Here is a 17536-nt window from a genome sequence, read left to right as displayed (position 1 = left end):
TTTTTTAAATTAAAAAGGAAAGAAAGAAAAGGAAGTTTTGCTTTGTTATTCCTTAAGATCAAGGCGTAAAAATTACAAGAATGTAAATTTCAGTTGGATGACCATCTGTCAGGGATATTGTAGCAGGAATTTCTACACTGTGTGAGATATTTTATCATGACCTTTAAAGTCCCTTCCAATTTTAAATCCTATGATTCTATTATTAAATGGTGAAGAGAAGTTTGGTGTTTTCAGTTTCAGAAAACTGCCTTCTTAACCAGTTTTCTCAGTGCCAACACAGGTATTCCTTTTAAAAGGATACTAGTGTGATCAATGTTAACCTCTCCTGACAAATCAATATCTACAAACACTATCAGCAGATTGCATGGGAGATATAAAAATATGTAACTACTTGCCATTAATTTTGCTCACATTCTCAGATTTTTTATTTTGATTGATCTCTTGTCATCTTTCATGACATCTTTGCACAGGTTATCTTTGAGAAAATACAGGCTCCCCAGAATTGCAGACAGGCAGCATATTGCAATTAATGTCAGCTGCAAGAAGTGACTGCTTGTTACTGATCATCAGGGTAGGCACACATCAGAACTTTAGCAGAATGAAAACATCCTCTTCATTTTCTCTGGACATAAGAACACTCTGCAAAATTTATGAGTTGATTTATGGTAGCAGAGAAATATTCTCATTTGCATTGCTGTCAAATTCATTTATATTACTTAGCACAGGTTATTATGAGAAACTTCTAGATGACAATTTTTTTAAAAAGCAGCCCTTTGGGAAAGAATTGAATGAGCATAAGTCTGTATAAGAAAAAATTTTAGATGGACAAAATGGTGCTGTGTTCTTTCCATAACACCATGGAAAACATTTGGTATAAAACCATGAAAGCAATTCTCCCTATTTGTAACACCAATTAAATCTATTCTAATTCAAATAAAATATTTAATAAGTGTCTATTAGATAGCAGACACTGTTAAGTTCTGGAAAATGATTTTTTTTTAAGAAATAGTTCTTGTTCACAAGATACTTATATTCTTAATTCACCATTCAAAGAGGACCATGCTTGGAGAGACCAAAAAAACATTACAATTAAGTTATTTTTACCTCTTGTGTTTATGAGGCAAAAGGACAACTGTTGCCAGACACATGAGGATTTGATAAGGCTTTGGCATTGTTTTGTTCTCCTCAGATACTCAGGTTATACTTTGAATGTTAGTCACTGAAATTGAGTATATGTTTCTCACATTAAAGATTCAGCTGTATCAATATCAATGGTAGAGTTGACAACTGTTGATAACCTAATACATCTTCTCTTATCAATAATGTTTGGATAAATTGACCATGTTAGTCAAGGAAAAATGAAGAAGTCTTGCCAGCATAATTGGTCTAGGAAGAAAAGGGGCACAGTGGTCTATGGCACTCAGTCATAGAGGAAGATATTTTTGTTCATGGTTCCTGCATTATATAAGATAAAGGAATGAGACAGAGAATCAGTTTAAAAACCTGTATCCATAACTATTCATAGTCTGTAAACAAAGAAAATGCCATTCAAGGGTAGCTGGTGATCAAAGATCTAGAATGGAATACTAGAAATATTTAGGTAACAGTAACACATCACAGATAACAACTGTCATAATAAATGGGCATTTGTAATGTCTGGTGAACATAATATGAACAGGAATATACAAATCATGATAAGTAGTCTTTTCTTTTGAGGAAAGAGTCAAAGGAGGCAAACAACTGCCTTCCTTCCTCTGAAATCATTAGTTTATGAATGAACAAAAAGGTGTTAAGATCTTATTATGGATCAGATTCTATAGTAAGAACTGAGGATACAAATATAAAAATAAAGACCATCTATGCCCTTGATCCTACCTTCTAATAAAAAAGCAACACATGAAGTAATAGTCAAAGCAAGGATGCACCTCTCTATTCTATCTGTCCTTCAAGACTTGGACTCAAGTGATTGTGACCTTCCATACTTCCTTAACCACCATTAGCAATAGACATTCCAACTCTTTTTCTTTGCTTCCTCTTTCTTTGGAGTCTTTCAAAGTAGACACATATAGTTCTTTGGAGTATAAAAGTTCTAGGACAGAGTTTCTTAATCTGGGGCTTACATATAATCCAGAGATCTGTGGATAGATCTTAGGGGTTCTATGAACTTGAAAGGGGGAAAATTACATCTTTCTTTTCATTAATCTCTCACTGAAATTTAGCATTTCTTTACAAAATCAATTTTTAAAATATTCTAAAAATAGAATCCCTAGACTTCTTCAAATTAAAAAAAAGAATCCATAATACAAAATAAAAATTAAGAAATTTTGTTATGTGGCCTTAAGAGCCCATCACATATTTTTCTTCTCTCCTTAATAGATTCATTAACCTTTCTGAAAAATGCCCTTCCAAATTAAGTCATCATTTTCCTTTGTTATTCAGTGACTTCACTGCCAAAGTGGGCACAGGAAAGGATTGTGAAAATTATATTTGAGAGCTCAGGTCACATTCAAGAAATAAAAGGATTTTAAATTTGTAAACTACTTGAACATTCATGTATATAAAATCATGAATTATTTTTTCCAAGAGTATAGAATTGGAAGGTGTTGAATATAACAAATACAAAACTACATCACAATGAATTATGTTGATTATAGTTTAAAAGAAAAGCTAGGAGATGCAGTGGATAGAAAACTGAAGTTAGAATGAGGAAGTCCCATGTTCAAATCCTGCCTCAGTGTGTGATTCATTTATTATTTCTATGGTTTCATTTCCTCAACTTTAAATGGGGATAATGACAGCCCCTTTTCACAGGGTTGTTTTGATGATCAAATAAAAATAGATAGCATATGCAAAAGTTTTTCAAATCTTAAAAGTTGTAAATTATATTATTATTATTGTTATTAGGAAAAAAATTAATAGCATGGAAACAATATTTTTATAGACTAAATATTTTCTATGTTCAATCAGATAAACAGCCAAGTAGAGAAAAATCAATGAATCACATAACCTTAAAATTGGAACCCTTCCTAAATATAAACCCCCTCCACAATAAAATGGCCAAATTCTCCACTCTTTTCTTAAAGCCCCCAAATGAGGGACAACTCATCATTTCCTAAGGCGACCCATTCCACTTTTAAATTGTTCCATTTTTTAGGATTTGTTTTTTTACTGTCATCAAGACTAAATTTGTTTCTCTGCAGCTTCTACCCATTTTCCATAGGTCTCTCCCTAGACCAATCACAAATCTAATACCTTTTATACACACCAGCCCTCCAGGAACTAATGTTCTCCTAAATTTTCTCATCTACAAGCTAAATATCTACAATTTCTTCAAGTGACCTTCATCTGTCAGGGAGGTCTTGCTTACTCATTGTGTTCCATTTGTGTTCCATCTTTTAGATGAGGCAGACCCATTGCAAGTTTCTTGGGGTTTGACTAGAATTATGATTGAGCATTCCAGGGGGCTGTTAGACATAGATTTTAACAAAGCAATAATGTTTCTTTTGATTTATTCTTATGGAAAAGATGGAGAGATATAAGCTAGATGATAGCATAGTTAGATAAATTCAGAAAAGTTGAATGTCTCTATCCCAGAGTGTTAGGATTACTAAGTGAGAACTCAGGTTTTCTGGACAGTTACAAGGTGAGAACTCAGGTTGACTTGATAGAGGGGGCAAGCTCATTGGCTGGGGTGGTTCTTCCCAGAAGCCCTTGCATTATCCCACGCTCATTCTCTGGGAGAATAAAAGACACAGCACTGGGCGCAGAGAGCAGATCGGCCTGGAGAAGGATAAGAGCTGGAGGAGATTCAGAGCCAGGATTCAAAGGAGAAGACTCAGAATTGCATCAGGCTTGACGGGGCTCTCTGCAGGAAAGGAAGTGAGTAGACACAGCAGATCTCTTCCCAGAGAGCGATCCAGCAGCTTCTAGAGACGACAGCTCGCAACAATTGGCGTCCACACGTGGGGCAAGGACATTTGCTTATCCTGACAAGAAGAGCTAGACCAGACCTTCGCAATTTGGCGCCCGAACAGGGACAGACACGGTCCTGATTCCAGTGGAAAAGCTTCCGATCTAGATCTCAGTCTCTCTGACCCAGAACCGTGAGTAACGAGGAAACTTTGTTAAAGATTAAGTGAGCATACTAATAGATAAATAAGGAACTTAACTTATTAAGGGCTAAACCAGGAATCTCTTATAGTGAAATGGGGCAAACACCTTCTGTTCAAGGAAAATGTTTGGAGAGCATCATCAAGGTTATGAAAAGCCAAGGATTGATTATAATTTTAGAGGAGATTACTGAACTTTTAAGAACTGTGAAGGTTATATGTCCTTCTTTTTCTCTGGAAAAAGAATTGGATCCAGATGAGTGGAAATTAGTAGGAGAGCAATTAGGTGAACACTACAATTGCCTTTGTGACATTTTGCCCTTTGGTTCCAGACCAAACTCAGTTTCCAAAGATACAATTCATACCTACAATTTAATCCAAATGGCTTTAAAAAATGTTATTCTAAAGGAAGAGATGAAGGAGCAAAATGGGGAGGTGTCAACTAAACTAGGTGAAAAGGATGAATCAGATAACAATGAAGTTAAGTACAATTCTGAGCAACAGGAGCACCTCCCATCTCCTCCCTCAATTAACCCTTCATGGGTGGAGCAAGAAGGAGGAGAGGAAGAGGCAGAAACACAAACAGAATTGCCTGTGAAGCAGCCTAAGCCTATGACAAGATTAGAAAAAGCATTGGTTAAAGCTAAGAGAGAAGGACAGGATATAAGTGATTTTATACATGCATATCCTGTGATTGAAAATACTGACTCTGTAGGTAAAAAAAGGAGAAGATATGCACCTTTAGATTTGAATAAAATTAAGGATTTGAAAAAAGGTTGTACCCTTTATGGGGCTACATCAGCTTATGTCAAAATGTTACTAGATGGTTTGTCTTATGAAGTCCTAACCCCGAATGATTGGAAATCCATAGCAAGGACATGTCTGGAACCTGGAGAAAATTTATTATGGCTTGCGGAATTTCATGAATTATGTAAAATTCAAGTCAGATGCAATTTGGAAATAGGAGTTAACACACAATTCACTTTTGAGCACTTAGCTGGTGAAGGTCAATATGGAGAGAATTCGGAACAGATTAATTATACCATGACAATATATGAACAAATTGCTAAGGCTGCAATAAAAGCTTGGGGTGTCCTTCCTGGACAGAAAGATCTTGGAGAGGCTTTCACTAAAATACAGCAAGGTCCCAATGAACCTTTTGCAGATTTTGTGGGACGTTTGCAAACTGCTGTCAAAAGAACTATTGGAGAAAATTCAGCTACAGAAATAATGACCAGACATCTGGCTAGGGAAAATGCCAATGAGATTTGCAAAAGAATTATATGGGGATTAGACAAAGATGCTCCTTTAGAGGAGATCATAAGACGCTGTGCTACAGTGGGAACAAATGCTTTTTACACCCGGACAATGATGAATGTGGAAAGACAGGGTCCCTCTTGGCAAGGGCCTTCTAGAGAAACTCGGCGATGTTTTCAATGTGGAAAAATTGGGCATCTAAGAGCTCAGTGTAGGTATGGAGATACAGTGAGAAGACAGGGTGAAAGAAGACCTAAAACCCCATGTCCAAAATGCAACAGAGGACTCCATTGGGCATCAGAGTGTGGAATAATTCAGGGAAATGGGATGAGGGGCCCAGGTCCAGGGCCCCAGGCAAAAAAGACTTGGGACATGATGGCAGCTGATGTTACACCCAAAGAACCTTTAGAAGGCCAGGACTCTGATTTAATCAATCAGCAGAGAAGCAATCACATGGCAGAAAGGGATTACCTGATAAGTCAGTCAAAAGGCAATCAGATTGCAAAAATGGATTACACTTGGGGAGAATACAGGCCTTTTAAACCAACAGGGCTGTGCCCAGTGCAAACAACTCCAATGTAATTGTCAGATGATGAGAAGAGATTTAGAAAGTGGTAAATAGAAGGAAATTAGATAGGTTAACTGCCTGGGAGAGAGGGTTTGCTTGTATTTCTTCAGCAGGAGAAGGAATCAGATGGGTGCCAACGAGTCATATTCGCCTTGTCCATCAGAGAGAGACAGAAAAAGAGAAAGACCTCAAAATAAAGGAGAAGATCTAAGAAACATCTGACACTGAAAGAGCATGGATAATAAGAAGACTGTTAAAGAACTTTAAAAACCAGCAGGAATCATTGGACTTCCTCACACAAGATGAGAATAATGGACAATGGACTTATGGACATTTATAAATTTTCAATTTATGATTATTTGATTATGTTATATACTTCTAGCATGTGTTACGTTACTATGTTACTATGTGCTTATGTAATTTATGTAATTATCTGTAATACTTCCCATATTGATGGATTTATGTTTCAAGGTCATTTATGTAATTATCTGTAATACTTCCCATATTGATGGATTTATGTTTCAAGGTCATGACTGTCCTATGTTCTAAATCAAAAGAAAGGGGGAGATGTTAGGATTACTAAGTGAGAACTCAGGTTTTCTGGACAGTTACAAGGTGAGAACTCAGGTTGACTTGATAGAGGGGGCAAGCTCATTGGCTGGGGTGGTTCTTCCCAGAAGCCCTTGCATTATCCCACGCTCATTCTCTGGGAGAATAAAAGACACAGCACTGGGCGCAGAGAGCAGATCGGCCTGGAGAAGGATAAGAGCTGGAGGAGATTCAGAGCCAGGATTCAAAGGAGAAGACTCAGAATTGCATCAGGCTTGACGGGGCTCTCTGCAGGAAAGGAAGTGAGTAGACACAGCAGATCTCTTCCCAGAGAGCGATCCAGCAGCTTCTAGAGACGACAGCTCGCAACACCAGAGAGTAATCATTAATTGTTAACAATGAACCATAATTCCAGTCAAGTCCAAAGAAGCTTGCAATGGACCTGCTTCTGGTTATGTATTCTGGAAGAACCATATAAGGACCCCTTCCCTTCTCTTACGTTAGAGCAACCACAGCTATTTCCTGACCTTAATCTTGTTTTTATTTGAGCGAAGTGACTTAAATTCATACAATTCAAGAACTGTATCCAATCCACTACAATTCCTTCTCAGGTGGAATTCCTTTTATATCAGTGGAGTAATTCTTGAATATACAAAGAGAAACAATTATATGACAAGGAAAAGAGGAAGTTTATTAAGAAGAGTTATATGAAAATTCAGCAATAAATTTAGATTTTTTTAAAGACATATAGAAGATGCAAGAAAAATCGGATAACAGAGGTTGAATATTAAATAATGGCACATCCTATAAAAAAATTAGCCAATTTCAGAAATTATAACCTGGAGACCATCAAAGACAGTTAGATGTTTTCTTTCTATCTTCTTATTTACATTTGATAGCAAAACACAATTGCTTTAATTCTGTCCTTCCCAATCCAATTATAATTCTTCTTAGAAGAGAAAACAAAAGCACAATAGTTACCCAGCTCTGTCTTCTATCCCTCATTCATTATCACTGTCCCAAGCACCTGAGAAAATATGCTTTTTTAATCTTCTATTTTTTGCAAAACAGATACTATGCTTTGTTTTTAACTTACTATTGTTGCCTTTAGCTTTTCTGACCAGCTTTAGCCTAATTAACACTCCTAATCCTACTTTTATAGGGTTATATCACAGTTTTTTTACTCACCATTTTTAACTTACTCTTCTATTTTCTATACACAACTTCTTAAAATCTAAGTGGGTTTAAAGGTACATCTGTAATGGTCTCATTGACTTTGCCTATTTCTTCACTTTTGGAATTATCTTCATTTATTTAAAGTTTTACTATCTTGAAGATTTACTATCTCTACTGAGATAATTTCTCCTTATTTTGATTATTATAATCTTATTTAATAGGATCAAACCTGTACCTTTATAAAAACTCTTCAAAGTCTGTCCTCCCCAAATCCAAACCATCCTGGGTTTTCCTCTCTCCTACCATCAAGTCTTTAAAATGAGCCAAGATGGTGGCATAAGCTTTATATTGCTGTAACTTTTTCAGGTTCACCTCCATATAACCATAAGTAGTGCCCCCCCCAAAATCCTAGAACAGCAGGACCAACAAAAAGAGGAGGTAAAATAAACTTGTAGCCTAAGAAATTTGGAAGATGACAAGAAAAGTCTCACTCAGATAAAAGAGGAGCACAGTCCAGGAAAGAAGCATCCCAACAACCAGCAGCAAACCCTATCTTAGTAAACTAGGGTGAGATCTTAGTGCCGTGGAGCAAGCACATGACAACACCAGGACCATCATGTGTCTCAGCATACCAAGGAAACCAGAAGACTCCAGCTCTAAAAACTACCAATGTTTCAGTGTGGCTCTAAACAAATAGTCATGCTCTAATGGCCAGACCTTCACCCCCTCAGCACACCCCCAAAGGAAATAGAGAAAAAAAAAAAAAAACACTGGCTTTAGCATATCAGACGCTAGGATCCCAGTTCAGAACCAGGTAAACTACTAGACCCCTATACCCTCCAGAAGTTGCCAGCCAACCCTGGTGCAGCCCCAGAGATGAGGATCCCAGAGATGTGCCTCAAGGTAACATCAGTGCACCAGATAGTCAGGACCTATGGCCCCTAGTTTCTCATACTAAAACAGTTTTCCTTTCATCCTGGGAGCAGAGTTCAAATTTTTCAAAAAGAACAAAGGCCAAAAAAGACGAGAAAAAAACAATAAAAAAATCTCACAATGTAAAGTTATTATGGTCACAAAGAAGACCAAGACAATCTGAGAAGAGGACAACAGTATGAAAACTCCTATGGGCAAAATTCCAAGAAAAAGAAGAAGTACTCTCAATAACAGAAAAAGCTAATAAAAGCACTCAAAAGAGAGCTTAAAATCAAAAGAGAGAAGAAAATTTGGGAAAAGAAATGAGAGTGATACAAGATGGAAAAAAGAAAGCAACAGCTTAACAAATAGAAATGGCTCTCTCTCCTGGATCTGTATCCCAAAGAGATCATAAAAGAGAGAATAGGACCCACTATACAAAAAATGTTTAGAACAGTTCTTTTTGTAGTGTAAAGGAAGTGGAAATTGAGTGGATGCCCATCATTTGGGGAATGGCTGAATAATTTATGGCATAAGAATTATAATGGAATATTATTGTTCTATAAGAAATGAAGTGATCAGAACCAAGACAACATTATATATAGTAACAAGGTTATGTGGTGTTCATTTGTGATGGACATGGCTCTTTTCAAAAATGAGATGATTCAAGGCAAATTCAATAGCCTTGGGATGGAAAATGCCATCCATATCCAGAAAGAAACCTATGGAGACTGAATGTGGATTGGAATATATAGTGTTTTCATCTTTAAGCTATTGTTGTTGTTGTTGTTGTTTGCTTGTTTTTTTTCTTTCCTATATTTTTCACTTTTGATTTGATTTTTCTAGCATAACATTACATATATATGGAAATATGTTTATAAGAATTGCACACATTTAACCTATATTAGATTGTCTTGAAGATGGAGGAGATAAGAAAGGAAGGGAGAAAAATTTGGAAAACCAAGTTTTGCAAAAATAAATGTTGAAAATTATCTCTGTATTTGGAAAAATAAAATACTATTGAAAAAATAGAACTTGTCAAATCAAAAGGAAACATGACAAATTATTGAAGAAAATAACTTCAGTACAGTTGGTCAAGTAGAAAAGGAAGTATAAAGTCTAGTTAAAGAAAACAACTCTATCAAAACACTCTATTAAAACACTATCAAGTTGAGAAAGGGTGAAAGTAGGAAGAGGACAAACAGAAGAAAAAGTAAGATGGAGGGGAAAACATAGGTTAGTAATTATAACTAAATATGAATGGGATGAACTCCCCTATAAAATGGAAATGGATAGTGGAGTGAATTAAAAACCAGAACCCTACAATATATTGTTTACAGGAAATATATTTAAGCACAGAGAGATACACAGAGTTTTACCTTTAGATAAAGGATTAAAGCAGAATCTATTATGCTTCAGCTGAAGTAAGAAAAAAAAAACACACTAATAGCAATCCTGATCTCAGACAAAGCAAAAGGAAAAATAAAGGTACTTAAAAGATAGAGAAAGGAAATTGTTTCTTGTTTAAAGGTATCATAGACAATGAAAAAATATGAATACTAAACATATATGTACCATATGGTTTAGCATCTAAATTCTTAAAGATAAATTAAGTGAGTTACAGGTTCATGATCAAATAAGAGATAGAGAGCATCAAGTGTAAAATACATAATTTTGATTATATTAAATTAAAAAACCTTTGCACAAACAAAACTAATATAACCAAGATTAGAAGAAAGAAGAAATCTGGGAAACAATCCTGATAACAAGTATCTCTGATAAAGGCTTTATGTGTAAAATATATAGAAAACTGAATCAAATTAATAAGAATGCAGGCCATTCTCAATCAAAAATGGTCAAAGGATAGGAACACATAGTTTCCAAAAGAAGAAAGCAAAGTTATCTATAGGCATAGATTTGATTAGAGATATGCAAATTAAAACAATTTTGAGCTACCATAAAACCTATTACATTGGTTAATATGCTACCTCCAAAAAAAAGAAGAAAATGATAATTTTAACTTCTATTTTATTAATTTTTTTATTTTCAAAAATATGTATAGATAATTTTTAATATTCCCTTATGAAAAACCTTGTGCTCCAAATTTTTCCTGCCTCCCTTCCCTTCCACCCTCTCCCCTAGACAGCAAGTAATCCAATACATGTTAGCACATGCAATTCTTCTATACATATTTCCAACAATTATCATGCTGCACAAGAAAAATCAGACCAAAAAGAAAAACAATGAGAAAGAAAACACAATTCAAGTAAACTACAACAAAAAAAAAATGAAAATACTATGTTGTGATCCACACTCAGTCCCCATAATCCTCTTTCTGGATGCACATCACTTTTTATCACAAGACCATTGGAACTGGCCTGAATCACCTTGCTATTGAAAAGAGCCACTTTCATCAGAATTGATTATTGTATAATCTTGCTTTTGCTGTGTACAATGTTCTCCTGATTCTACTCACTTCACACAGCATCAGTTCATGTAAGTCTTTCCAGGACTCTCTGAAATTATCCTCTACTTCTTACTGAACAATAACATTCCATAGCATTCATATATTATAATTTATCAGCCACTCTCCAATTTATGGGTATCCATTCAATTTCCAATTCCTTGCTACTACAAAAAGAGCTGCTATAAATAGAAAATGATAAATGTTGGAAAGGATGTGGGGAAATTGGAACATTAATACACTGTTGGCGGAGTTGTAAAGGATTCCAACCATTTTGGAAAACAATTTAGTGGCCAAGTGATTAGCAAAGTGAGCATATCCCTTGATCCAGAAATTTCATTACTAGGTCTATATTCCAAAATTATCATACAAGAAAGGAAAAGGACCTACAAGTGCAAAAATATTTGTAGCAGCCACTTTGTGTGGTGGCAAAATATTGGGAATTGAGGGGATTCCCATCAATTGGGAAATGGCTGAATAAGCTGAGGTATATAAATGTAACAGAATATTACTATGCTATATAAGAAATGACAAGCAGGATGATTTCAGAAAAACTTGGAAAAACATGTGAATTGATGCATAGTTAAGTGAACAGAACAGGAAAACATTATTCACATGTTTCATCACTGTGATCAACATTGTGATGATCAATTATGAATGACTCGGTTTTTCTCAGCAACACAATGATCCAAGATAAGTACAAAGGATTCACAAAAGAAAATGCTATCCATATCCAAATAAAGTACTATGTGAATCAAAGTATACTTTTTCATTTAGCTTATTCTTTCTCATCTTTTTTTATCTGTTTCTTTTTTTACAATTATGACTAACATAGAAATACCTTTAGTGCCATAGCACACACATAACCTATATAAAATTGTCTATCATTTTAGGAAAAGGGGAGAGAAAAAAGGAGGGAGAAAAATTTGGAACTCAAAAATCCTGTAAAAAGTATGCTTAAAATTGTCTTGACATATAATTGGAGAAAAACAATAAAATAATGTTAAAGTTTTTTTGAAAAAGATTGAATGGTCATTTCTTCCCCAAGGATCCCCCAGTTTTCATCTCAAGATGGAGTTTTTCCTTATTGGTAGATACAAAATAAAGGAAGTTCCCTTCATTAGTTACTCTCCCTTAAAATATACATTTTAAATTAAGGAATGTCAAGACTTTATTCTTCTTGGAACAGAGAACCAAAAAGAGAATTCCAATAAACAGTTGTAAGGAAAATTAAAGTCATCCATCATTGCTGTATAATGCTCCTTTTCCAGGTTCCTGCTTTATTTCCTACACTCCTCATTTATTTCTCTTCTCTGTCCAGGTGGTCTATAGAATTGACTATATAGAATTGGTCTATATAGAATATAGAATTTCTTATGAAAATGTCCCTTCTATTTCTGTCTCTATCAATCTCCTAAATGCCACTATGATTCTTCCTTCTGGTTCTTCTTAATATATATTATCACTGTAATATTGGAGTTAGAAGACCTGGTTTCAGATGCTATCTGGAATATTTAGTAGCTATATGTTCCTAGGAAAGTTGCTCTACTTCTCAGAACCTTACTGTTTTCATTTGTAAAATTAGGAGGTTGAACCTAATGATTTCCAGAGTTCCTTTTAACACTCTATGATCCTGTTCTTTTTTAAATAAAATCCTGGACTTGGTTTTTCTTTACACAAAAGTGACTATGCGTAAAACTGGCTAATTCAACATTAAAGACCATTAAGACATTAAAGGTTAAAAGACCAGAGACTTATTTGGAACCTTGATTCTATCTCCTTGATAAAATTGAAAATCTTCATTAATTGATTAAATCCTGGTATTTGATGAGGATAGAATATGGAAAACAAAAAATTAAAATCTTCTTAATAAATTATATTTTAATTCACATGTGGGAAGAGAATTGATTTGGTTCATCACCTTGCTATGATGAGATTATGAAGGAAAAGAGTTAAATAAGAATTAAAAATGTCTTAATGATAAATAATACAAGAAAGAAAATTGATCAATTACTTCTGCAGAAAAGTGTTTGAGTAAGAGAATAGGGAGTGGAGAGTGTTTCTACTTCCCCTCCTACCTACTTCAATGAATGCAAATAACTAGAATGAAGAAAAATTAATTTTTAAAATGTGCAAATAGAATTATTTACATTATATGCCTTTTTTACTATATAAGAATCTCTTTGGTTTATAGAAAAAGACATAATAGTGATTGACTAAATTAACAGCAAAGCAGTCAAGCTTCCAGGTAGACTTTCACCTTGTTTACAACTATTCCAAAGAACAGCAATGAGGATTAAGAGAAACTGAGATTGAACTGAAAGTTTTATACTACCCCTAATTGACCATATTAAGAAAAAAAAAAAAAAAGACTGAATCAGAAAAAAAGCTGCACCAAGCCAGAAGCAAAGAAATATACATCAAGGGCTATCTCAAAAAAAGGGGTTGAAGAAAGACAAAATGCTGAGGAAGAAGCAACATTAGGACCCATGACTCCCTTTCAACAGCTCTGGACTTAACGAAATAACTTCCACTTAGCAATTATGAGTTTACCTATATATGTTTCATGTTCTTTGTATTTAAGATTATACCTACTGTCTTCCCCAGACTGTCTGTATTTGTGGGAGAGAATGTGTACCAAACTTTTCTGGAGTTTGTTTTTGGAACAACTGCTTTTGCTGTACCTGAAAAGACATAAACATCCTTTCTAAAACCTAATTAGTGATAATCAATGGGAAGCACACTGCTGGGGGCTTGTGAGCACACAAGAGAGAACTTTATTCTCCTTAATGTTGCCCTTAGAACCTCTGAAACTTGACCTAAGAGTTTGAGCAAAAGTTTGAGGAGTAGTCCAGGCAAGTTGCTACCCATATAAAACAATTTGCATATATTTTAAGTTTTACATGGCACCTTCCCTACAACTCTGCGAAACAGATGGTATAGGTATCTTCTGTAAGGTGTTTTGCAATTCTTAAAATACTTGTTTTAAAATATAATTTAATTATTATCATTATCATGAAAACAAAGAAGCTCAAAGGAATTTTCTTACCAAAGATCCCATAGCAAGTGCAAAAATGGGCATTTGAACTCATTCTTTGTATCATGCTTCAACTAGCACACAAGATTAGATTAGAACTTTTTTAAAAATTAAATGAATACATGTTATATACGTTTAAAAAAAACCTTCAGTTTTTAAATTGACAATTAACTAGTAGAAAGAGTTTAAAATGTTGGCTCCTTGAGGGCAGGGATTGTTTTATCTTAGTATCTCTAACACCTAGCACTGTGCTTGGGTCATGTTAGGAATTTAATAAACACTTGTTAATTGTTTTGAAAACTAATACTGAAAATTAATGGTAGCAAATGACAGTTTCTATTATTACATTTTAGATATTTTTTATCAATCTGACAAACATCTTTTTAATGAGAAAGCATTTATATGACTTTGGTAACTAATTTCCAGTTGGGAACAATATCGGATGTGATAATCCATTTTGAAAGATGCTTCCCAATTGATTTCCCCATTTACCAGACTTGGTGAAGATCTTAGCTTAAAAAAGCCAAGATCTCTCATTTCATCCAGAGCCATCTCCAGTTAAACTGCCTCTGGACACACATGACTCTGGAGGCGGACGTGAGGCAAATGACCTCACACATCCCTCCCTCACTTTAATTCATTTGAATGTCATGACATCATATCTCAGATGATTCATGGTCCTCTTTGAGATCAAAAGACAAACAACTCCCCTTTACTTGCATGTATTACTATGTGGAGGATTGTTTCAATTCATCACAATTTTACATTAAAAATTATGACTTTTATTTTTTGGTTCACCATATGTTGTTTGTGATTTTAAATATAATTTTGGTGAAACCATGTGTGATTCCACATGTTACAGATCTCCTATAACTCATAACCCTAATTTTAAAACCAATTAACCCAGGTCTCAGCTTTCTGTTGTTCTCTTGGGTTTTTAACTGCTACCACTGCTAGTAGCACTGAATGGGGAAAAGAGCACAGAATATTCACTACCCCAACCATTCCCTTAATCCTCCATAATAACATACAAACCCTTTTAAATTTTGGATTTGTTTTGTTGATTAGTGGATTTTTAAAATAAGTATTAGCGCAAAATACTTCAGGAGAACATAAAATGGATGTGGGAGAAAGGGGAAAGAGTGAAAGGATTATAATAACAACTAAGTTTAACAGTTTCATATTTTTAAAGGTTCAGGACACCTAGTGAGTCTATTTAGCTTCCTTATGCCTAACTTCTTTTTTACTCCAACAGGGCCTTTTTGTCAACCCGTTTCTAGTAACTTACTATAGAAATTAACTGGTCAATGCTGCTATTCAAAGATCTCCTTCCTAAATACTTTATAAAATGTTAGAGTTTAAGGTCTAAGCAAGGACCTACAATTTAACTCACTTCAGCAAAAATGTATTGAATGCCTATTAGATTCCAGTTACTGTGATAGACACTAGGGATACAATAATAATAATAATTACTATAATAATAATAGCCTCTTCCCTTAAGGAACTTACATTCTACTGAAGTCAAACCATGCATATAAATATGTCTGCTTGGGACATGTACCTATTTTGTGATGCCTTACACCTTCCTCTGGCCCTGTGCATACTTATTCACTCTACAATGTTGTCTGGTCTGGTCTTACTGTGTTAAGTCTAGTTCCTTGTCTAAGGACCATCACCATAGGGTTATCTTCAAATTCTCTCAGAGTCTGAGTTCTAAAATGTTCATTTATGCTTTCCTAGTTACAAAGACATTCAAAATAATAATAATTTTAGATCTTAAACATTACCAACTACTTAATTATAAGCCAAAACAAATAACCAGAGGTACTCATAGAGTTAACCAAATGTGTTGATAATAAATATATTATAATCCACATATAAACCTGGTTTACACTTTCTCACCAGTGTGAGAAAAAGTAAATACATGCTTAGAGAGAAATCTGTCAGGGAGCACATGAAGAAAACCCATGTGCTCAAAGTAATTCATTACTCTGAAATTGTAACTTTCAGAGTCTTCTTTTTGCCTTAGGAACAATCCATAAAATGTCCCTGATGAGTAAATCTTCTGATTTGAATAGATGCTTCCATTACTAAAATGAATCCACTAAAATGATTCATATCAGACTTATACTAATATGTCACGAAACCATACAATTAGCTCATATAGTTCTAAAATTTCTCTTTTTTGCCAGTTTTTTTCCTCTTAATTAGAATTCTAGATTCAAAATTTAGTCAGATACATTTTGAGGTTGTTCAGTTATTTTCAGTAGTTTCTGATTTTTGTAATCCCATTTGGAGTCTTCTTGTCAAAGATCCTAGAATAGTTTGCTATTTCCTTTTCCAGCTCATTTTAAAGATGAGGATACTGAGGCAAACAGGATTAATTGGCTTCCTCAAGAGTCCACAAGTAGCAATTCAGTGAGACCAAATTTGAATTATCCCTCCACTGCACCATCAAGCTGTTCTCCAGGTAAATTTTATTTGTCCAATAATTACACAACAGTTCTGGCTTCTATATTTTTCCAGGTATTAACCTAAATGTTATCCTAATCACTGAAATCTGTTCCATTCACTCCAGTCTTCAGCACTGTGTCACCTTCAAAACTTAGTCATACCTATTTGACTCAGAACTCCAAGTCAGAAAATGACTGCCTTAGTGTAACTGGATCCTGAATACAGATTAAATTCAGAAAAAAACTAGGATAGTATATTAAACATAGATAAAATAATTAAAATAATATAAAACATAAATAAAATATATACAAAATAAAAGGGGTGAAGTGAGAAGTTAATGACTGGAAATGTTTCATTTTGCAGATACCAAATTAAATGGTCCTTGAATAGAACTAGGAATCCTAAGAGGTAGACTGGAGGTGGGAGAGAATTATGGCCATAAAGGACAGCCTGTGCAAAGACTAGGACATAGGTGATAAAATGTTATGTGTGGAACACAATGGCAAGTAAGCCAGTTTGCCTAGAATATAAAGTATGAGAGTGATATGAAATAAAACTGAAAAAAAAAAAAAGCTTGCCTTCTAGAATCTCCCAGATAGGTTTTCCTATCTTAGATAAGATATCCTAAGAAAACCAATCTTGCTGGTTACCTCCAAATCCCCTTTTTAAAAATTACCTTTTCCTCGTCTGGTTCCTAAAAAGATGACTAGGCTAAGAGAAACGGCTCATTTATCTTTCAAGGACATGTGTTCTGAGCCAGGTATAGTTATATAGGTATATAGATATAGATATAGATAAAGATATAGAGATATATATCTCTATATCTTTATCTATATATCTATCTATATCTCTATATCTATAGATAGATAGATAGATATAGATAGATAGATAGATAGATAGATAGATAGATAGATAGATAGATAGATAGATATAGATAGATATATAGATATATACATACCCAGTCTGTTGATTTGGGCTTAGAATTAAAATGAAATGAAATACTCAAGGAT

The sequence above is a fragment of the Sminthopsis crassicaudata genome, chromosome 3 (assembly GCF_048593235.1).
Source record: "Sminthopsis crassicaudata isolate SCR6 chromosome 3, ASM4859323v1, whole genome shotgun sequence".
NCBI lineage: Eukaryota > Metazoa > Chordata > Mammalia > Dasyuromorphia > Dasyuridae > Sminthopsis > Sminthopsis crassicaudata.
The sequence above is the reverse complement of the archived record's forward strand: the minus strand, read 5'-3'. Positions refer to the sequence as shown.